This window comes from Lontra canadensis, unplaced genomic scaffold (genome assembly GCF_010015895.1).
Source record: "Lontra canadensis isolate GAN:19392208 unplaced genomic scaffold, GSC_riverotter_1.0 scaffold22, whole genome shotgun sequence".
Taxonomy (NCBI): domain Eukaryota; kingdom Metazoa; phylum Chordata; class Mammalia; order Carnivora; family Mustelidae; genus Lontra; species Lontra canadensis.
The window spans coordinates 20,390,339-20,414,104 of NW_022631016.1; positions in this window are offsets into that span (position 1 = coordinate 20,390,339).

A 23,766-nucleotide genomic window follows, 5' to 3' on the forward strand; every position below is an offset into this window, starting at 1 on the left:
ATATTTTGGCACAATAAATATTTTGTAGTATTTGTTTCTTCTACCATGTCAATAAGGGGAAAATCAATTAAAAATAATGATGTATAGACTCATATAAATGTTTTGATTATTTCATTCTGTGGTTGCCTTTGCTTGTCATAAAGCTTATCTGTTTAATGAGAAAGGTTGTAATTTCCACTTTAAAAAATTATGTACATAAACAAACTAATTGAAAGTTTTAATAGAATTTACAATGTTGACCAAGTTAAGCAAGCTTTTTCCAAAGTCAAATAAACATGGTAGATTACACATATCATTTTCTTAGCTTTTCCTTTTTATTTGGTATATCAATCCCAAAAAGATTTTTCACAAACACTTATAATTTCATTAATTTTAATATTTTACTTTATGCCAAAGTAAATATACAAGTTAATTTCTAGAAATCATAAACTGTTTAATAAGTTTCATATAAATATAGATTTTATTAAATTATAATGATGTTTTATGAATCCAAAATCAATTTTTACAACCCTTATTGCATTTTCTTTATCCTCAAGAACTTCTGTGATTATTATACTTCTTATGAAGTATACCATTCAAAACCTTCATTTGTGTTGATTTTTAAATGTACTTATTTATGTGTGTGTAAGTATATAAATGTAAACATATACATAAACATTTGTTTCTTTGCTTCTAGCTGTGTGTATGTTAATATGCTCTTATCTCTTTTTTTCTCCTTCTCCTTAGCTTGTCTTATTCCTACACATTCAGTTCTTTTCCAGAAAGTTACCATTTTAACAGTGTGAAAATATTTTCCTAATATAAATAGATCTTAGAGAGTAGAGAAAAGTGGAGGAGATTGGTAAATGTCAGGAGAATTTGGCATTCACAGGTAGCTATGAAGGTAATTCTGTATGAAATATTAAATAAAGGATAGATTTTCAGTATTGTATATTGAAAGAAGAAACGTGTAAAGCCTATATGGAAATAAAATACTATCAGTGTAATAAAAAGGGAACAAAAGTCTCTAGGAATAAAACAATTATATATAATAAGAAGTATGTAAAGCATTTTCAAGAACTCTCACCTTAAAATAAAAACAAGTGGAATATATTTTAGCGCCACTCAAACTATTTTCTGTAAACCAGTATTTTAGAGTGTAAGTGATGAGAAGTTCAGCCTCTACTGGAGCAACATTTTTAAATTATAGAAAGAAAATATGTGTATGTAAGCCCCACTTTTCTCTTACTGTGTTATTTCTATTTAATAATATTTATGATTCTTTACTTTTCCTAGAAGTGGTAACTTTGTACATGCATCTTAATCTGCTTAGAGAAAAAAACAATCTTAGAAAATTTGTTCGTTCTGTATGCAAACATGAACTGTATGTTTCTGTTCATACCTTCTTGGAAGTATATAAATACCAGTGCTACTAAATGTAGAAAAATTAGTTAGGAACTGAAAATTTTCCAAGTTTTCCAAATATATATATATTTAGAAGGTAATTTCTGAATCTCATTTGCTTGAGCACTTTTTATCCTGTTAATGTGCTTGATTTTTGAAGATCAGCAGTAAAACCGTGTAGAATGTTTTGGGACTGAGAAAGGACAATTCAATTTCTAATGCTGTTTGAACTCCTCTGCGCATATGATATGGTTGGCTATTTTCCCCTTGAAAAACTTTCTCATCATTTCTCTGTTTTTCTCCCTTTTTTTTTTAACTTACTGATTTTCATTCTTGTATGATAACTGCTCTCTTTTTGTCTGTCCCTGAAATCCAGTTTTAAGCAGTGCTATCCATTAGAACATTTTATAGTGATGAAAATGTTCTGTAATTTGTGCTGTCCAGTGGAGTAGCCAGTAGTCACATGTGGGTATTGAGCTTTTAAAATGTGACTAGTGCATCTGAGGAAGTGATGTTTAAATGTTGTTAATCTTAATTAATTAAGAAAATAACCACATGTGACTGGTGGCTATTATAAGGACAGCACAGGTTTAGAGGTAATGACTCAGTCATTCCTGTCTTTGCAAATAACAAATACTCCCAGGTCATTTAATTTATTTCCATTGCTTAAATACTCATTTTTTTCTGTTGATTAATTTCAAAACTATATCTTCAGGTATGATTTTGCAACAGTTTTAGTAAATAAGACCTCCATATACTTAAATGTCCAAGCAAGAATCCAAAGTTGTATTTCTTGATGCCACAGCATCCCCCCATATATTCTCATGCATATATTTCTGTCTGTTGCATCTCCATTTTTTTAAAAGATTTTATTTATTTGAGATAGAGGGAGAGAGAGAGAGAGCATGAGGTGGGGAGAGGGGCAGAGGGACTGGCATAGAGTAACTGCTCACCATATACAAACTAGCCCCGACCATAATGAAGATGATAACAGTTTCCTTTGTTGATATAACTTTTAACTTTGCATTGGACTCTTCTGTGTGTCTTTATCCTTTGAAGATGATAACTAAAAATAAAGGACTGTTTTGTTCTTTATTATATATCACATAGCGTATAGTATATTTATTTAACAAATATTTAACAAAAATTTAACAAAAATATTTGTTAAATAAATGAACAAATGTATGCATAAATGAATATTTTCAGGGAATTTACAGGTGTGACTGATTAAATTGTTTAGTAATTTGCATACTTTGTCCTTTATATTTCTAATAAAGCATTTAATTTGCCTGTGAGAGGGAGAGAATAAATTATTTGATAATCATTTGTTGCATGTTCATCACTACACATAAACATTTATATATCACATCACACAAACACACAAAAACGTATATATTGTTTGGAGGTTGAATGAGCATTTTAAATTTGATTTACTGGAAGACCATGCATGATTCTATATATATTCTATACTTAAGGTCAAGGTTTATTAAAGCAACAGATATGAAAAAAAGCAGCACAAAACAAACATTGGATGTACATTTAATGGAATCCAGAAAGAAGACTCAGGCTTCCCACTTCCTCACCTAAGTCTACACACAGAGCATACTTCCTTTTTGGAAGCATACTATAGGAATATGTGTGGAATGTCTCTGCTTGTAGAAACTCACTTAAGTCTAAGAATCTGGAGATTTGTGGAGGGCAGGTCATATACTGTATTATACTCCCAGCCATAGCAACAGAAAGTCAGGACCCCCAACAACCAAACACAGTACACATCATCAGTCTTGAGATTTGTGCAAAGCAAGCCTGGGAAACTGGTACAGCATGGTACATTGTTCTAGTTAAATAACAAAATCATCAATCACTAACATTAAGAGCCTTCTAAGGGCCACATTCCCAGGAGTTGGCTGAGGGCTAGTCATGATTCCAGGCTCTCTTGGAGATATTCAAGGAGTGAGCAGTCATATCTACTGTATTAACTCTTTCCTAACATGTAAAGAAATCATCTTTATTATAACAGCAAAGGACTTAGTATAGAAAATTTGGAAATTATACAAAGATTTTACATCGAAAAATACCCTAATTACAAAACTAAAAGAATGGGCAGCATTTTTGTAGTAATTTTTATAGGTATTTAGTATTATATATAGTTTAATCATATTATTGGTGAGGGAGCAGAAGACCAGCTGAAGACAAAGCATAGGCTGACACCCGTCAGTCTCCCTCCAACCCCCACCCTGGGTGGGCCACGTGTGACATTCTTTCAGGAATCTCCCAACTATCTTAATGTAAATACCTTGCTAGAGGGGAAAACAACTTTAACTTGACAATGTCAAGGCCTCCATATCTTGTAGGTAGGTCCCAAATTTTAGCATATGAAAGTTCTTTTGGTGTAACCTCCCTTTTCCTTTCTTCCCCCAACTCCTAAGTATATAATCACCACTCTTGAAGACCTGGGTGCAGCAGCTCTTTCTGCCCCTGGGTCCTGTCCTCATGCTTTAATAAGCCACCATTTTGCACCAAAGATGTCTCAAGAATTCTTCCTGGTCGTCAGCTCCAGACCTCACCCTACCAAACCTCACCTATATTCCAAAATCACATCATTATCAGTTTTGAAGACTGTTTTATTAATATCTGAGTATGTTTTCACAAGACTGACAAAATCATAATTTTCATTTTAATTGCTTTATTAGTTTTGATTTAATATAAATGTTATGATTGCTTCTTAAGTTCAAATTATTACTAAATTTTAGTTTTATAAAGGCTATTTATGAATTTTTTTTTCCTATTTGTGGTAATTTCTTCAGTATATATTAAGAGAAGTTCCTAAGTATACCTTCAGCAGATCTGATAAAATCTGGTATAGAAGGAACTTGGAAGTCCTCACTCTGTCCTAATAATAAGTAAAACTTTGGTCACAAGATCAACAGCAATATTACTTTTTTTAGAAATGTAAATTCTTGGGTCTCACCCCAGAACAAATAGGCAGAAACTCTGGGGTGCAGCCCAGCAATCTGTGTTTTAATCATCCATCCTGATGATACCAGTACTGGCCAAAGTAAGCAGCTTGGGACAGCTGCAGATCCTCAAATGAACAGCCAGTTCCTAGAAAAGAAATGAATAGGAAAATCTAAAATAAATATGATTTTTGTAATCATGACTTGGGATTTCCAGTTGGAATAGAGGATATGTGGCAAAAGGAGAGAGATGGGAGTTGGTTCATATGAAGTTATGCAAAGGCATTAGGAGCAGTGTTTAGGGCAGTTTTGCTTTAACATCTTGGGTAGGTAGGTAGATGGACAGATGGGAAGGAAAAGAGTGGGACAAGCAGTTTACTGACTCTTTTAAGTAAAATACCAAGAACTGGCTAGATTCTAAGACTTGAACTGCTTATTAGGTCTTTTGTTTTCTCTTGTTTATGCTTTTCTCTCTTTGTGTTGGCTTTAATCGCCAGCAAGTTCTTTCTAATGTGTAAAAATGGGCCTCAGCTTCTCTCTGCTTTAAGTCCATAAAATTTATCACATCTACATCAGTACCCCCCAGATGTCTGATTGCTGCTGCTCCTGACATGTGTTCAGTCATGTGGTAACCAGGAGGTTACTTTGGAGGATTGTAATTCAGGAATGCTGTGAGTTATATGTGCATTCTTGTATTGGGTGTGGTTGACTATTTGACTGACAGCCTCACCAGAGTGACCTGTTCTCGGAGATAAGATAGATATGGGGAGATAATGAGCAAAATGTAATGCTGCAGATAGCTGCCTTATAAGAATTGAATAGATATATTTGTCCCTTTGGAAATTTTTGAGGTAAACTAGCATATGAGACAAATAGACTTAGTCCTAATTCATTCTTGGCACAAAAACTTAACTGGGTTTAGTCCCAAAAGCTTAAGCAATAATTTGGAAGCAGTCTGACTCAGCAGCTTTTATAAACTTCCTTGGTGGCAGGACAGGATTCTGAACTATTGGAGAGAATTCAAGTAAGATAAAGACTAAATAGTGTCCATTCAAATTAGTGACAAAAAACCATTGGTGACCTTGGCAACAAAAACTACAATGGATTGACAGCAAGGAAGCCAGATGGGAGAGCATTGAGAAGTGTGAATGATAAATGAGGGAACAGAGACGGGGAGGGAAATGCTTTTAAACATAGCAAAGCAAAGTTAATGAAAATAGCAGTTTTCTCAACTTACAGAAAACATGATAACAGTCATTATCACTATGTTGTAGAATTACAAGTAACTATAATTTTGTTCATATTTTTCATACATTCTAAATTAGCTACATTGAACATGTATTACTTTCATAGTCAGAAAAAAATAAACATACTTTTAAAAATAAGCAGTTAGGCTAAAACCCTGAAATGCTGTAAGACAAAAATACATCAAACTCACAATCCAATTTCCACACACAACCAAATAAGGTGAACATCTGGATCTCCTGAAGCAAATGGAGAGTTGTGTGCTTGGCCCTGTGGCTGCACAGTAGATCTAGTAAATTCACAGAAGAGTTCAGGTTTGTACCCTGGAGCTGTTATGGCAAACTGTACATCTAATTGACAGCTTCTCTGCTGAAAACATCAATTGTCATTCATTGTGGGCTCTAGATCCTGAGCAAGACTCTGAGGGCTCATTTCAGCAAGTTATAGCTTTGCAGGTCACCTTTGGAGATTTATATAAGGATCTTAACAGTGGAAAGGACAAAGTGGAAGGGTGTTTAGGGACATGTTCTTACTCTCTGAAAACCTGGGTTAAAGCTCTGCCTTAAAATAAACACACGTACACAGCTAAAAAATCAGAACTTTCTATCATTTTCCATTTGTTCTTCGTTAAAATTTACTGAGCCAACCACCTCTGGAGCCATTGGTTGTTTAGTTATCCACTGCATAAAAGTGTAACACAATGACAGAAAGGTAGAGAGCAAATTATTGATATAAAAATACCTTGATGGATTTTTAAATTATTTTTTGTTGTTGTTGCTCTAGTAAAAAGAGTTTGAAGTTTTACCTTATTGCCAGAGGATGGTTCATATTTGAGGAACTTCATCCCTTTACTGGGAATAACCTGTATAGTCCAGTATGAGAGAGACCTTCTACCTGTGACTATTTAAACTAAAACTGAACTAGATTTAAAAAAAAAAAAAAAATTAAGCTATTCAGCCACTCTAAATACATTCCATGTACTCAATAGCCAGATGTGCCTGATGGCTACCTTTGGTTTCCATCATCACAGTGTCCTTGCATAGAACTGGCACAGAGAGAGACCTTCATGGAAGTTATCATGAGCTAGTTTATTCCAGGAGCTGGGTAGGAATGATCATGTTCATATTAAAGGATGGCTGTAGGAGACTACATGAAGTTTCCTCAGACCATCAATATTCATTTACTAACTGATTTCCAATAATCAAGACTCCATTTATTATCCTTCCTTGAAGTCAAAATAACCAAGTGATTACATTTCAACAACTGCAGGTAAACAGTAATGCTTTTCAGTGGCTTGCAGGAACCTTTTGAAGGAGATAGCTGACACTTGGTCTATGCTACTTTATTGAGAGAATGAACCCCATTTTGGACTACCAAGCCAAAGGTCATAGCTAGGAATGATGAAGTGGAAATACGATGCCCGAGATCCTTACGGAGCTGTGCTGCCATACCAACCCAGGACCGTGTAACTGAAATACAGCTGTACTGTGTTTAACCATTGTATTTTAGGTCTTTATCACTTGGACCCAAACCATAAAATAAAGAATTTTGGGTGGTTATACACATGGGTTTTCATGATGGTAATCACCTCTGAATCATTGGAGTATATCTTGTTAGAACCTGCATCTTCTTGGCAAGTGATTTTGAGAGATGGCTGGCAGATAACTGCTCTCTATATTGAGAGGGTTGTACAGATGCAGCCAGTTACTTCTTCACATTTATTTTTTCATTGACTAACTGAATATTGGTTTGGTTAATGAGAAAATGAATACATCTGACTTTATAAACCAGATTTCTTGTGTCTTTATCTAGCCATAAGTGTACTTCTGCCTGAGGATATGTAAAAAAAAAAAATGTACTACCCTTTTTAAATATTCAATTTATCAATATAAAAAGGTACAGAATCAGCTTGTGCATTTTTATCTTTTCCCCTTCAGTCTTTTTCCTGATAGAATTTGAAAATGCTAGCCTAAAGTGGAGCAATCCCCTTACAGTTATGAAAAAAAAATTATATGTTAAGAAGAGCAGAGAAGAAAGCAGTTTTGTTTTTTGAACAGCTGTAGGTCACAAACTATTGAACACAGTGACAGAAATCAAGTTTTATTTGGTTAAACTACTACGGTGATATCTTGTATATGCAAATAAATAAAATGCTAAGTGATACAAAGGCTTTTGTAGAAAAGGTTCTAGGTATGGACAGGGACTTGGGCCGGTAATACCGGGCCATCTCATTCTCCATTTCTAGGATCATATATGAAGAGGGCAAGGACTCAGGTAGAAGCAGGAGTGGAATACACGAAGCCCATAACCACATTTCTGGTTTCAGCCCACTCATTAGTAGCTGTGATTCTGTTAACTGTCCTTCCATGTAGTTATAGTTAAAGTCTCAGCCAAATATCTTCAATAGGTGACCCATATCTGTGCTTCAGAGACCTCAGAATCTCCTTGACTAGATCATGATTTAACATCTTGGTTATTGGTGCATTTGAGTACCCCTGGAAGATTTCACCAGCTATTGAATGAACCAATTTCCCCTTTTCAAATAAAATCCCTTTTATCCATGAGCTCTGTAATGGACATATCTGGAACAGGCCTATAATAATTTTTTGGTTGAAGTTTAACTTCTTCCGCTAAGGAGAAATAGAAACTCCCTATGGCATCCTGAAATGACATGGAGAAGAGGCTGGGAGTATGGAAACATCTGCTATGTCATTAAAACCAAGGGTGATTATTTTAACATATGAAATAAATACATAAAGTATATTTAAAATTATTTATAAAATTATCCTATAAATTTACTTGACTTTTACACTTTAAAATGTCATATGTTGTACCAGCGGCTCATATATTACTTAAATTTTTCTCTCATTTCCATAGATTCAAAAAGTTATTCAGTATCATTTATCTATTTTAAGTACCTTTTTGACAGGTGCTAACAATATATGATCCCCCCAAAATTAACTTCAACCTCACTTTCCATAGGTTACCCAGATATGCAACAGATTATTCAACAAGGTTTATCAAAAAAGTAATCATTCAACAAATATGTGGGAATTTAATTTAGAGGAATACTATTTAGTCATAAAAAGCACAGCTCTAACCAAAAATTCTTTATTGCAGTTTATTTAATGTGTAGACATTCGTTGTATATTTAGGACATTGCCACAGCTGTTCTATTTAAAATATCAGTTCTAGGATCTGGCTACAGACTATGATGCTAATCTTTGACAGTTGTTATAGAAGGTTCAAAAAACAAAACAAAACAAAACAAAGAAAACACAACCCAGTTGTTTATAGGTATCAGAGAAAAATTTAGCATAACCAGGACAATTCCAGAAGTAAGGAAAAACATGATGATTTGAACCCTGCATTCAGAACAATTGTTCCTTCCAAGGAGTTTCCTGATTCTCAATACAGGGCATACAGACCAAACTAAATTGGGTACTAGAACTTGTGGTTGAGTCCATGGACTAGGTCAACAAAATGTAGAATACAGAGATACCAAAAAGCTAGAACATGAAAGTACAAGTTTCAGAAGAACACAGAGCTTCGGAGGAGTAAGATTTACCCTGTCTACAATTTCCCCTTGATAAAATAGCTTATACTGAGCAATACAGCCCTTGGAAAGTTGTGAAAACTGAGGTGTAATACACACTGCTTAAAGGATAAATTTTAAGCTTCATGTGCCTTGGGAGATAAAAACGTGAGCTTGGGGATTTCTAAGAAGCCTAGGAAACATAATCTAGTCTTTAGAATACTTTTAAGACCTTTTATGTCTTAGGCCCTTAGGATGTAATCCAGTAATTAGGGACAATTGGGTAATGTACCACCCTCCACTGGTTTTCCTGATCTCCCTATAAACTTGTATAGGATCATTATGAGTAGAAGATAACACCATCCAGAGGTTTTGTACTTAATCATTCACAATTTGTGTAGTCAATCAAAAATTATCAAACATGATATGAAATACTACCAATGAACACACATCTCAGGAAAAGAAAGCAGATAGCAGAATTCCATATATGATTATCAAGATACTGATGTTATTAGATCCAGATTGAAAAATAAATACAAATTATCTTTTCAAAAAAAGCAAATACAAAAAATAGATAATTTCACCAGAGGTATGGAATCAATTTTTTTAAAAGCTAATAGAAATAACAATACCAAAAATGTTATAATGCAATATAGATTTTAAAATATGGGCTGAATTGCAAATAGGACCTAGAAGAAAAGGGAATTAGTTAAGTCAGAGAATATGTAGTAGAAAATATAAAGATAGAAGCAAATGGGGTGGGGGAAAAAAAGGGAAAAACAGTACAGAGAATTAAAAGATATGTCAAAACCGTGGAATACTCTTACATGTGATAACAGGATTCCCAGGAGGAGAGGAGAGAGTAAGGAGCAGAAAAAAATCTTAGAAACAATAAAATTAAGCTAAACAAAATGAAAAACAACGTTTTGAAATATATCACTCTGCACTTTCCTGATTCTCTACAAACTCATGGAGCATAAATATAAAGAAACTGCCATCGAGAAACATTGTTTTACTAAGAGTTTCCACAACAAATTACCACCAACTTAGTGCCCTCTATAAGAGAAATCTTTTGTCTCACATTTCAGGAGGGCAAAAGTCTGAAATCAGCATGTCAGCAAGGTGGTTCCTTTTCTGGGGGCTATGGGGGGAATCCATTTCTTGTGTCTTCTAGCTTTTGCTGGCTGCCAGGAATTTCTTGGCTTTCCTTGGCTTGTGGTGCATCAGTCCAGTCACAGCACTCATATTCACATCGTCTTTTATTCCGTGTGTGTGTCAGAACAACCTCTGTATCTCTCCTGTAAGGATATGTACAATTGCATTTAAAGTCCACTTGGATAATCCGGGATGCACTCTTTCTCTCAAGGTCCTTGACATAATCTCCTCACCTGTCAGAGAAGATAGTATTTATGTGTTCTGGGGATTACAAACTGAATTACATTTTAGGTGGTTGGGGAGAATTTTTCAGCCCACCACACATAGTAATACTACTACAGAAAGATTTAGGCAAAGAGAAGATCTTAATTATCAGCCAGAGGAAGCAAGACATGTTAACATAAAAGTAGCAGTATCCTACTTTTCAACATAAATGATGTAAGTAAGAAGAAGATAAAATGAAGTTTTTAGCATACTTAAAAAAACAAAAACCAAACTAGAATTCTGTAACAAGTGAAAATAACCTTTACAAGTAACAGTAAAGAAAGTCATGACTAGACAATAAGAACTAAGATATATATCAGGAAATCAATCCTAAATGAACTATTAAAGTTTTTTAGGCAGAAGTAAATATATTACATTGCTGAACAACAGGAAGTAGTGAAAAGCATCGGAAAGATAAAATATGGATGCATTTAAATACAACTAACTGTTCAGTAACAATGCTGTGTTAGTAGATTAAAAAATATATTGTATTGAAATACATGACAATTATAGCATAATTGGTGAGAAGGGAGTAAATAAGTACAGGGTGTTATGTTTCTTGAATTATTTGGCTGGAAGAGCCAGGCTTTGTATTAGAGGTGGTAAAAGAACTAATTTAAGATTCAGTACCAAAAGTCAAGGACTCAGAGGGTAATCTCTTCAGTAATAGTTGAAAAAAAATAGTTGAAAAAAAAATGTAATTAACACGTTGATAGAGAAAATGGGACAATAAAAGAAATTTTCTTATTTCATGATGGTCATGAAAGGAAAGAAAAAGAACAAATCTCAGAAAGGGTAAAAGGGAACAAGAATCCCTGACCATACTAGGGGGATATATACCAACTGCTCTATGCCATACTCCATTATTGCCCATTATTATTTACTCCTTCTTGCATCAACCTCTTATGTGTCTTCAGATCAGTCCAGTCCAGATAGCATGTATTACCTGCTCTGGTGATGGGCAGTGTGCGCAGGTGTTGCCTGTGTTTTTTAAGCTGATAGACTGGGACAGAAGTAAAATGTCCAGTCTGCAAGCATAGATTGTAAGAAATGGCATATTTCAGTTATCTGAGAACTGCTGACCTATGCTATGATAAATATGCCTCATGTCTGCTCTTGGAAGAAGAATGAGTAAAACATAGGAGAGCTAAAGCAAACCTGCATCTGCAGACCAGCAGCAGTGAAATCCAGCATCCATCAGTTGAACCCCAGCTAAGTGGCAAATGTGTGAATGAAAACAAATGCTTAAGTTCTATGTCAATGAAATTGTTATTTTTATGTGGCAGAGGGTATCTCTAACTTCTTTTATTATAATCTCTGAAACCATAATGTTTAAGATGTTGCCTGTTAGGTCTTTTCCTAAATACATTTAGAAAGGTTGAGGACATATTCTCAGAAAAGTTTGATGTGTCCAATCTACTTGCAATTAATCTTTAAGACAGACGTATATTTAAAAAGTAATCATGGGTGTGGTTTTGTCCTATGAGACATAAATGAATACATAGACAAAGACAACATTCATGAGAGAAAGCTTTATAGCAAAAAAGTGTCAGTGGTCTTGGTTAAAAGAAAATCACCCTCTATGAAATGCAAAAAGACATTAAGTCTCCTATCTTTCTGTTAACCAGCAAGAAATAGATTGAGGAAACTTCCCAGATGCCATAGTGTATATTTCAAAGCTTTCGTGAAAAATGACCAAATAGTATGATAACAATGAAACTACCTCAGAAATTGAAAACGTGTCTGAAGGAGAAAGACAAACCATGGAGCCAGTCCTAAGAAGCAGAACTGATACCTGTTTAAAAACAAAACAAAACAAAACAAAACAAAACCTTCCTTACTTCTAGTTTTGCCCAGTGGACATAAGCGACTGCTTGAGTCACTAGACATGATTATTATGTATCTTACAGTTCTTCCCTTTTCAAATGGAGGTGCTACTTGCAGTTTACCTGTTCCCATTTCACCACTGTTTGTCGGATATGTGGGGACAGAGAAATTACCTTTTTATGTCACAGTTTTCCAAAGCAAAAAGAGCCAGAATCAAAATTGATCGAGATAATAAGATTCTTGGTGTTTAGTCAGATTTGCAACTGGATGAAAATGTGGTTTGGGGAATAGGAGAATGTATTTTGAAAGTGGCGTAGGGATGTCGATGGGTATATAAATCATTGTGACCAACAGAATGGATAGCAATAGCTTCCTAACAAAAATTTCAAATAGGAGACAATGATGGGCAGAAGAATAGGAAAGGGAAGAATCTCTTTGCATCTTACAAAGAAGTATTTTTTAATGTAAAGATTTAAGTGCAAGGTAAAGCATTGAAAAGTATACTGAAAACATTTAAAAAAAAATTGGCTTTGATGATGAGTTTTAAGATGCAATACCAAAAGCACAATCCATGAAAGGGGGAAATAAAGATAAGTTGGATTCTTTCTTTCTTTTTTTCTCTCTCCTCCCTCCCTCCATCCTTTACTTCTTTCCTTCCTTTTGCTAAGCACAGAATTAAGAGAATGAAAAGAGGAGTCACAGACTAAGAAAATACACTTACAAAACATGTCTTTTACAGGACTTATATCTGAAATTTGCATGAAACTCTTAAAATTAACTGAGGAAAACACTCAGTAAAGTAGAAAAAAGATTTGGTCCACCACTTCAAGAAGATATACAGATGGAAAATTAATATATGGAAAGATACTCAATCAACATCATATGCCATTAGGTGATTGCAAATCATGCAGAAGTGAGATATCACAATGGCTAAAATCCAACTAACAAGTGAAATGCTTGTGTTTGTGGAGCAGCAGGAATTCTCATTCATTTCTGATAGAAATTCAAAACAATACACTCACTTCACAAGATGGTTTGGTAGTTCTTGCAACTACATATAACCTTCTATATGATCCAACAGTCACGTCCTAAATGTTTATCTAAATGAGTTTTAAACTCATTTCTACAGAAAAACTTTCCTAGGAATGTTTGTAGCAACTTTATTCATAATTTCAATAAAAACGGAAACAACTAAGATATCCCTCAAAGCATGAGTGGATAAGCATACTGATATGTCCATGCAGTGGACTATTACTCAGCTATATATAGAAACGAACTATCATGTCACAACTAACATAGAGGAAACTTAAATGAATACTGCTAGGTGAAAGAAACCAGTTTGAAAAGCTATATATTATAGTATTCCAATGATCCAACATCCTGGAAAGGCAACACCAGAGAAGAAGCAAAAATATGAGTTTCTACCAGGGGTTTGAGGGGGAGGGAGGGAAATATGAATACATGAGCACAGAGAACTTTTAGGCTCGTGAATCTCTTCTGTGTGATACTGTAATGGTGGATACACGACATTTTACCAAAACCAATGAAACTGTACAACATAAAGAACTTCCATATAGTCTATGAAACATATTAATATTGGTTCATCAGTTGCAGCAAATGTACCATACTGATGCAAGATATTAATAATGGGAAATATCAAGACAAAGTAGGGAGGGAGTATATGGGCAGTGTGCATTATCTACTCAATTTTTATGTTAACTAAGTGGATTTTAAATGAAAACTTTAAAAAATTAAGCTTACTTGCTCTGGAAAGAAAAAGTATGAATTAAAAAAGATAATATTGAAATAATTTTATATAGTCAATGAAAGAATACTACATAGCAAATTGAAACATAATTCGAGTTACTTAGAATAAAATACACTTCATAGAAGCTTGTGAAATGAAATAACCACAGATTATATACTCTCATTCAATTAATACGAGTTCAAAAACAAGCAAAATAAATCAATTTTGTGAGAAGCCAGAATATATGTTAACTTGAGGGGAGTATTGACTGGGATGGCAAGAAGCAATCATCTGTGATCCTGCAATTATTTTTACCTTCCCCTCCCCCCATTGTTAGTTACATGGATGTATGCAAAATAAAAATCTCAGTGCTAAAATTAGCACACTTTACTCTTATTACTCCAATAAAAAAATGAAAATCATTATTAGCTCTACGCACAAAATACACTGACAGTAGAACTCAGTGTTACATATTTTGTTTGATCAGATTAATCATGCATAAACACTGTGAGTTGTTGTGTTGAGCAATAATGCAACAGATAGCAGAAAGCAGCAGCACAGAAGAAATTTTTTTTAAAAAGACAAAATACCTGATATATGCATCAAAAATAAATCACCTGTTTTACTTCTGAGTGAAATAGGTGTGAAGAATTTAAAGTCATTCTGAGTTTGCACAGACTACTAAGGAAATAGTGGCCAAGTGTGTTTCTTTTTTTTTTTTTTTAAGATTTTATTTATTTATTTGACAGAGATCACAAGTAGGCAGAGAGGCAGGCAGAGAGAGAGAGAGGGGGAAGCAGGCTCCCTGCCGAGCAGAGAGCCCGATGTGGGGCTTGATCCCAGGACCCTGAGATCATGACCTGAGCCGAAGATAGAAGCTTTAACCCACTGAGCCACCCAGGCACCCAAGTGTATTTCTCTTATTATAAATTTCTTCTCTTCCATCTTTAAAGTAGCTGTCCCTAGTCAAATAATTTTGTTTGGTTATCCTCTAACATCTTCAAAATTCTAAGTACTCATGTAAATGTATGCTAAATTATTTGTTAATGAAATTCCATTGTAAAACTAGACTTTTGGAGAACAGTATTAAAGCCAACAAAAGAAAAAAAAAATAGGATCATGAAAAGGCACTTCAGAATGGAAGGCATCCAATTTACAGGGAAACACCATATTCTCACATCTAAGAGGGGCCTCTTTAATATGATATTCAAGAAAAATCGTTGAATACTGGGATATCTGATAGGTTTCATGCTTTGAGATACGCCAAAAATTAAATAAAATTTAAAATATCCTACAAACACATTAGTGATAAATACCACCATTTAAAATGTTCCTACTTATGTAGAATAATGCTTATGAAGCATGTTTGAGGATATCTGCTTAGTAATTCTTGTTTCAGGCCTGTATATTTCTCTGGCACTTATTTGATCTGTCACTGTGGAACTTTGTGACATTTAGTCTGCTCTCTTGATACATGGCCTATTTGATCTGGATTCAAGTGCCCTGCCCAAATTGAATTTAGGTGGTGTTTTTAATCACCATCCAGTACTGACATTTTATTATGCGATTCCAGTGAACTATTCCTCCTCCTTTTTGAAGAGTGATATATGAGGTTTTCTTATGGCAGAGAATGAAAGACTCTTTATAAATTTCATCTTCAGTAGAAGACTCCTCTCTTAATACATATTTCATGGGCTGTAGCAGGCAAGGTACAAGGAGCTCTCTGCCACTTTCATGTTTGGAAGTTAGGTTGGTGGTCTCCTGTTTCAGGATGTCATAATCCAAAAATTAAATATCCATACATGGACTGTCAAACACATAATCTCTTTTCTCAAACTGTGCAGCTTAATTCAATGTATATAACTTTTTCTGAAAGCTATTGATACCAAGTAAAAATCAGAAAGGAGGAAAGACAGAAAGCCGTATTAAAAAAAAAAAAAGGCAATAAATCCCTACTGCTTTGGAGTCGTGATTATTGACATGGAAAACTATATCCTTTCCACATGGAACTTATTTGGTATGAAGAATCAGTAATTTCTAAGCCACTCATAGTAATTTGCCTATTATTATATTAACTTCTGTATTTACCAACTATTTATTTTTTAACTTTTTCCCCCAGTACTTTCAGTAAGATATACCTTCTTGGATTAATTTTCTTTTACCAAAATGGAAATATAATTTTAGAATTAAGACTTGGTTCTCAATCTGTCTTTGAGTTAAATACATAGGCTGTTATCTACATATATGTAGTATTAGGTATCCTGAAAAATGCCAGGGAATATTCAAAAGAGATTATGAAGTTGATCAATTGTTGCCTTAAGTTTTAATGTAAGTGCAATTTTCTCCAAATAATTACTGAAAACCCAAGTGAAAAGTGAAAAAAAGTCAAATATAAATGGGAGTACTTAAAACATTTTAGTACACACACGAGTTAGTATTTCACCTCAACTCAGTAAATACTTCTTAGGTTCCTACTAAGGTTCCTACTTAGCTTCCTTCATGTAGCTTTAAAGCTACATGATAAGGTCTGAGTATGTTAGAGAAAAGCCTATACCAAATACATTAAATCCAGTGGTTGCTGTCCATTTCAGAGACAAAAGGATTTAACCTCAAGGATATTTGTCAAAGAAAGCAGATTTTTTAAATTAAAACACATGATTTTAGGATTTACAATTATCTTTTGTAAAGTACTATCCAGATTAAGTCTTTCTGCCATTTTAAATTGGTTTGATTATTTCCTTAAGTATTCATGGAAGTTGACTTGCATGTTATGACTAAAAACCTTTTGCAGATGTCTGTATTGCAAATATCTCTTCCATAGTTGTGACTTGCCTTTATATTCTTAGAAGGGTGTATTTTAATGGACATTCTTAATGTTAATGAAGTTCAATTTATCAATAGTCTTCTTTAAAGTTATTCCTTAATGAAATTTTGCCAATTCCAAATTCATGAAGACATTTTAAGTATATGCTCCATCTGGAATGATTATTACTGTTTTTAGTAACATAAAATCATAATTTTTTTTTGTAATAAAGGTATCCAATTCATCCATCATCATTTATGAGAGGAAAAACTTCCATTGTTTTACAGAAGAATTCCATCCTAAATTTGATGACCGTATTTGTGTTAACTTATTTATGGATTATCTTTTTAGGTCAATGGTCAGTTTCATCTAATTACTTAAGTACTTATCACATCATTTTAATTATTAACACTTAATTGCAGTGTAAATCCCTGAGTTTTTCTTCAAGAGTGTTTTGGCTAGGGCCCTAAGTAGTTCCGTATTTATTTTAAGTCAATTTGTTATCTTTCATACATCTTTAAAATAATTTTGTTAAATTTTACCAAAAATCCTGTTGGAATATTTTTGGGGATTTAAGTGAATCTATAGGATATTTCATGGGAATAAGATGGGCTCCCACACACATTTATAGACAAACACTGTCTCCTCGTACCTAATCTTAGGCCTCTGTGGCATCAAATTCCAGAGAACACACTGAATGCTGGCATATATGATGGGTTACTTTCTTTGGGATTTGCCAAAAATTAAATAAAATTAAATAAGCACAGAAAACACAATGACAAATAACCATTTATTTAGTAGGAGATGCCTATAACCATTAATACTTTTATATTAAAACTTTTAATCTATGATAATAGTGCATTCTTCCACTAGAAAACAGTTTGTCTTTTTTAAAAATTTTTTTTGTGAGGGTTAGCTTCCATTTAGTAAAGTGTATAAAATTAATTTTATGTGTACATTTCAATAATTCTGTACCCAGTAACCCTTACTATGCATATCAAGGCATAGAACATTTCCAGCATCCTTTTATATTCCCTCATATGCCTATAGTCTCCTACTCCTATCTTAGTAAACCACTCCTCTGATTTCTATTAGTATTAGTGATACCACTTTGTGAAAATAAGTAAATGGAATCATACAGAATATACTGTTTTGTGTGTGGCTTCCTTCATTTCAACATACCTTTTTTGAAATTCATGATGTTTTGTGAACTAATATGCTCATATCAATCAATATACTGTCAACTAATCTGCTAACCAACTAATCAGTTGGATGGGTATATCAAAATTTGCTTATTCAGTTGTGCATTAGTGGACATTTTCATTATTTTACATTTTGAATTATGTGAATTGAAGTATGGGTGAAATTATGACTGTTTTATTTGATAGAGGGATTATTTTAACTTTTAAATTTTTAAAATTTTAAAATTTTTCAAATTTTATTATGTTATGTTAGTCACCATACAGTACATCATTAGTTTTTGAGGTAGTGTTCCATGATTCATTGTTCGCATGTAATACCCAGTGCCCTATGCAATACGTGTCCTCCTTAATACTCATCACCGGGCTGACCTGTCCCCCACCTCCCTTATCTCTGAAGCCCTCTGTTTGTTTCTTGTACTCCATAGTCTCTCATGGTTCATCTTCTGCTCTGATTGCCCCTTCATTCATTTTTCCTTTCCTTCTCCTAATGTCCTCCATGCTGTTCCTTATGTTTCACATACAAGTGAAACCATACAATAATTGTCTTTCTCTGCTTGACTTATTTCACTTAGCATAATCCCCTCCAGTTCCATCCATGTTGATGCAAATGGTGGATATCCATCCTTTCTCATGGCTGAGTAATATTCCATTGTATATATGGACCCCATCTTTAATCCATTTGTCTGTTGAAGGGCATCTCGGCTCCTTCCACAGTTTGACTATTGTCATTGCTGCTATGAACACTGGGGTGCATGACCCCTTCTTTTCACTACATCTTATCTTGGGGTAAATACCCAGTAGTGCAATTGCTGGGTCACAGGGTAGCTCCATTTTTAACTTTTTGAGGAACCTCCATACTGTTTTCTGAAGTGGCTGTACCAATTTGCATTCCCACCAATAGTATAAGAGGGTCCCCCTTTTTGTACATCCTCTCCAACATTTGTTGTTTCCTGCCTTGTCAATTTTTCCCACTCTGACTGGTATAAGGTGGTATCTGTGTGTGTGTGTGTGTGTATGTTTAAGATTTATTTGTTTATGTATTTGACAGACAGAGATCACAAATAGGCAGAGCAGGGAGCCCGATGTGGGTCTTGATCCCAGAACCCTGAGATCATGACCTGAGCTGAAGGCAGAGGCTTTAACCCACTGCGCCACCCCAGGTGCCCCCTCAGTGTGGTTTTGATTTGAATTTCCCTGATGGCTAATGATGTTGAACATTTTTTCATGTATCTGTTAGCCATTTATATTTTAACTTTTTAATAAAAACAATTTAATCTCCTACAATCTCTCTTCCTCCTGGTGATGCTAACGAGGATTTTTTTTCTCAACTTGTTTCACTTTGTTTTAGTGTCATACTATTAACTCAGGTACATTTGAGTGAGTATATAATATGATCGATTGTTTCCCCACTCTCTAGGTCTCCCCAAATACAATAAAGTGTTTTAGTGGGAAGAAGAGATTATATAACTTATATGCAAAAACAAAGGAGGGTAATTGTAAGATTAACGAACACCTATCTATGAATTGTTACATAGTTCCATCTTCCTATTCTATATTTTACTTCCTGGGCTGGGGAAGGTAGCAATTATGAGAATACTGTACATAAAAACTTTCAACCACGTGTTTGTTTGTATTCAGTAGGATTACATGGTCCTGACATCTTTGCCTGTAATGATAATATGGATGATTATCACTTCAGAATAGGCCATGTGTTCAAGATTTGCTTGACTCTCTGCTTTCTTCAAAATGACGGCTTTTTGATGTGTTGTCTGTTGAAACACATCACTCATAGGTGACACAGTGTCTCAACTAAATGTTATTAAAATACGGTGTTAGAGGGTTGAAATATGATTATGCTGTGTTTTCATTTCGTATCCAATTTTGGTATAATTTATGTTAACCAATAAAAGTTGGATGTCTTTCTTTCCTCTTCATTTTCTGTTAGAGATTTATATTATTGCCATTATCCACATATGAATGAATGGTAAAAATCTACGTGCCTTTTTATGATAATATTTAAGAACTTTACTGAAGTATAATTAACGTACAATAAACCATTTCGTGTTTAAAGTGTGCAGGTTACTGAATTTTGACGTATGTATACACCTGTAAAACTGTTGCAGCAATGACGACACTAAATCTTTTCTTTACCACCCAAACTTCCTTTGTGCCCTTTTTGTGGTCCCTTGAACCTTCTCCACCCTGGCAAATTGCCTCTACAACTGGAGTGCTTTATCTCACTCTAGATTGAATTGCATTTTCTGGAACTTACGTAAACGGATGCATTCATTTGCACACCTTTCTTTGTGGCATGTGTACTTTCAGAATCGATCACGCTATTGCAAGTTATAGGGCTCATTCCTGACTAGCAGTCTGTAGCATGGATAGAGAACAATACGCTTGTTCATTCACCTATTGATGGATCTTTGTTGTTTCCTAATTTTTGGTTATTACCTTACCCAAGTTGAATTGATGCAAAACATTAATGTGTAAATCTTTATGTGAACATATGTTTCCATTACTCTTGAATGAACACCTAGAAATGAAATAAATCCTGTTGGAAGTGTTTCTTTCACCTTCTGAGAGACTGCCAAAACTAGTTTCCAAATTGTCTGTTCCCTTTTACAATCCCACCCGAAGGACTATTCTTTATTGTCACCAAAACTTGCTATAATCAGCCTTTTTAACTTGACTTTCTACAGATGTATGGTGATAATTCATTGTGTATTATATTTGCATTTCCCTGATGACTAATGTAGTTTAGTATCTTTGCAAGTGCATGTTTGCTATCTCCTTATCATCTTTGCTGAAGTGTAAGTTGAAACATTATATTCACATTTAATTTTGTTTCTTCTAATTGAGATTTGATACTTGCTTTTATATTCTAAATATTTTGTTAGATATGCAGTCTCCAAATATTTTCTCCAAGTCTGATTCTTGCATTTTCATTCTTTAAAAGTGTTTTGCAATGAATAATTGTTAATTTTGATAAAATCTGAATTATCAGTTTTTGAATGTTATGGATTTGTGCTGTGATGATATATATTATTGCCTTTCTCCTTCTACTTTAGGTTACATTTGCTCTGTTTTCTGTTTTTTTAAAAAATTTTGTACAGAGATATGAAAACTTTCTTTATGTCCTAAAGTAGGGATTTATTGTCATAAATTTCCCCTTATGTGCTGCTTTAGTGGAATCCCTCAAACTTCTATATTCTTGCTGATTTTTCTGTCTACTTTTTCCTGTCAGTTATTGGGGAGAGGAGCATTGGTATCTTGTAAATTTGTTTGTCTCTTCTAGCGGCTGTATCATTTTTTTAATTTATAATTTGAAAATTATGGAGTTAGTTCATAATTCTAGTTACGTTCATAATTCTGTAGTTACATTCATAAATGCCAACAATCATAAATGATTATTGAGGTCTCTGGAAGATTTGGCCATTTTGACATGGTGAAATTATTCTCTTTATATTTCCTTAACTGAAATATGCATTTTATGGTATCAGTATAGTCACTGCAGCTTTTACTTGATTAGTCAACATGGTCATGTTTTCTCTTCCTTTCATTTTTAACATGGGAGTCTTTATGTTTAAAATTGATGTTCTTTAGTGAGCATACAATCTAATCTTAATTTTTTAAATCCAATCAGACAGTCTCTAATTGGGTATGTTAAAAATATTTACATATAAGAAGATTATTTGTATCATTTGGTTTAAATCTACACTCTGCTTATTATTTATCTCATCTAGTCCTTGTGCCCCTTTCCTCTTCATCTTCTTTCTTTTGGATTGAGTATTTTTTTCTGAGTTCACCTTTTCTGAATTTTTAAGTTTATTAGCTATAAATCTTTATGTTGTGTTGGTTGATTAAAGAATAATCATCTAGGGGTGCCTGGGTGGCTCAGATGGTTAAGCGTCTGCCTTTGCCTCAGGTCATGATCCCAGGACCCTGGGACTGAGCCCTGCATCTTGCTCTCTGCTTTGCAGTGGCAGACTCACCCTCCCTCTCCCTCTCCCTGCTGCTCCCCCTGCTTGTGCGCTCGCTCTCTCTGTCAAATAAATGAATGGAATCTTTAAAAGAGAAGAAAAAAGTAAAGAATAATCCATAAATACACACATTCCTTTTAGACTCCTTCACTGTATTTTGTTTTACTCTATTTATTATGGTATGTGTGTGTGTGTGTGTATGTGTGTGTATCTTAGATGATGATGGACACTCTCCTATACTAAGAAAAATTATTTGCATTATAACATGATTTTTTTTGCTGTGCATAAAATTTTGAGTTGGCTTTATTCTTTTAAAAACTTGTTTATTTTGTGAATATATTTTGGACCTACTTATATGCTGTTAAATCCATTATGCCTCAGTAAGAACTTGTTTATTCATTTTTTACTGGTGTAAAGTTTGCATTATATTAATAGACCATAACATCATTTATTTTATTATTGATACTTTAGGTTTTACCAAGATTTTCACAATTAGCAAAAAATATTTCTACTGTGTATATTCTAATATTTACTTCCTTGTGAATATGTAGTATACTATTTCTAGAGTATGTGGCCAGAAATGAAATTGCTACTCTTTCTGTATGCTAAATTTGGAAATTTTCTGCAAATTTTATTCAATAGCTTACTAAATTTTCTATTTTTACACATTTCTTGAATTCTTAGTATTGTCAGACTTACAGTGTATCCTCTGGGTAATGTAAAATAGTATTATATAGTGTGTATTAATTTGTAGTTTCTTGATTTCTAGTGTATTTAATCATTGTTTCTAAATTGATTATTGGAAATTCAGGGTATCTACTGTAAATTTTTAAATTTATATTTGATTATAATTTTCATTTTTTTAATTTAGTTTTAATTTATAGTTTTTATACATTATCAATACTAATCTTTTATAGGTACATAAACGTAAAATATCACTTTTATCAGATAATTCTGTTTGATTTTATTTGACATAAGCCTTTTGTTATTTAAATATAATTAAATATTCTAATTTTTTCAAATATAGACTGTACGTTTTGTGTTCACATAAGCTACCATAGACTGAGGTCATTATGATATTCATGTATTTTCTTCTATACTTTAAAAAATGTTTGTTTTTCATATTTAGATCCTTAATCCAATCAGTGTGTGTTAATTTAGAACTTTAAGGCATGCATTTGCTAGTAATACCAAGTGTGGAATAAGGCTTTACATTAATTCCTCAATTTGGAAAAAAACTTGGGAATTCCTATAAAAGGCAGCCAGCTTCATCTTTTCATAGGATGGGTTTCCTTCTGAGTCCTAGATATAAATATGTTTCTGTGCCACCTTGTTAACACAGTTGTTTTATTTAGTCATTTGGTTAAGGGTCTCTACTCTGCATTTCCAATCAGAATGATTCTGCATAGATACTCAATATTTAACTCCTAGATGTTGGAGGCAGTATTTGAAGCAACATATATCTTACTTTCTGTGACTTTCTCTCATAAGTTTCTCACTGACTTTATGGTCTGAACCCCAGGAATTCTAGATTCATTTATTTTGAGCTCAACGTAATGCTTAAAATTCTTAGTACTATTTGTTTAATGCTATTGTGAACTTGTATGTATAGGTCTGTATTTTCTCTCATCAGAGATATTGATGGATATGTTTCCTTAAACTCCT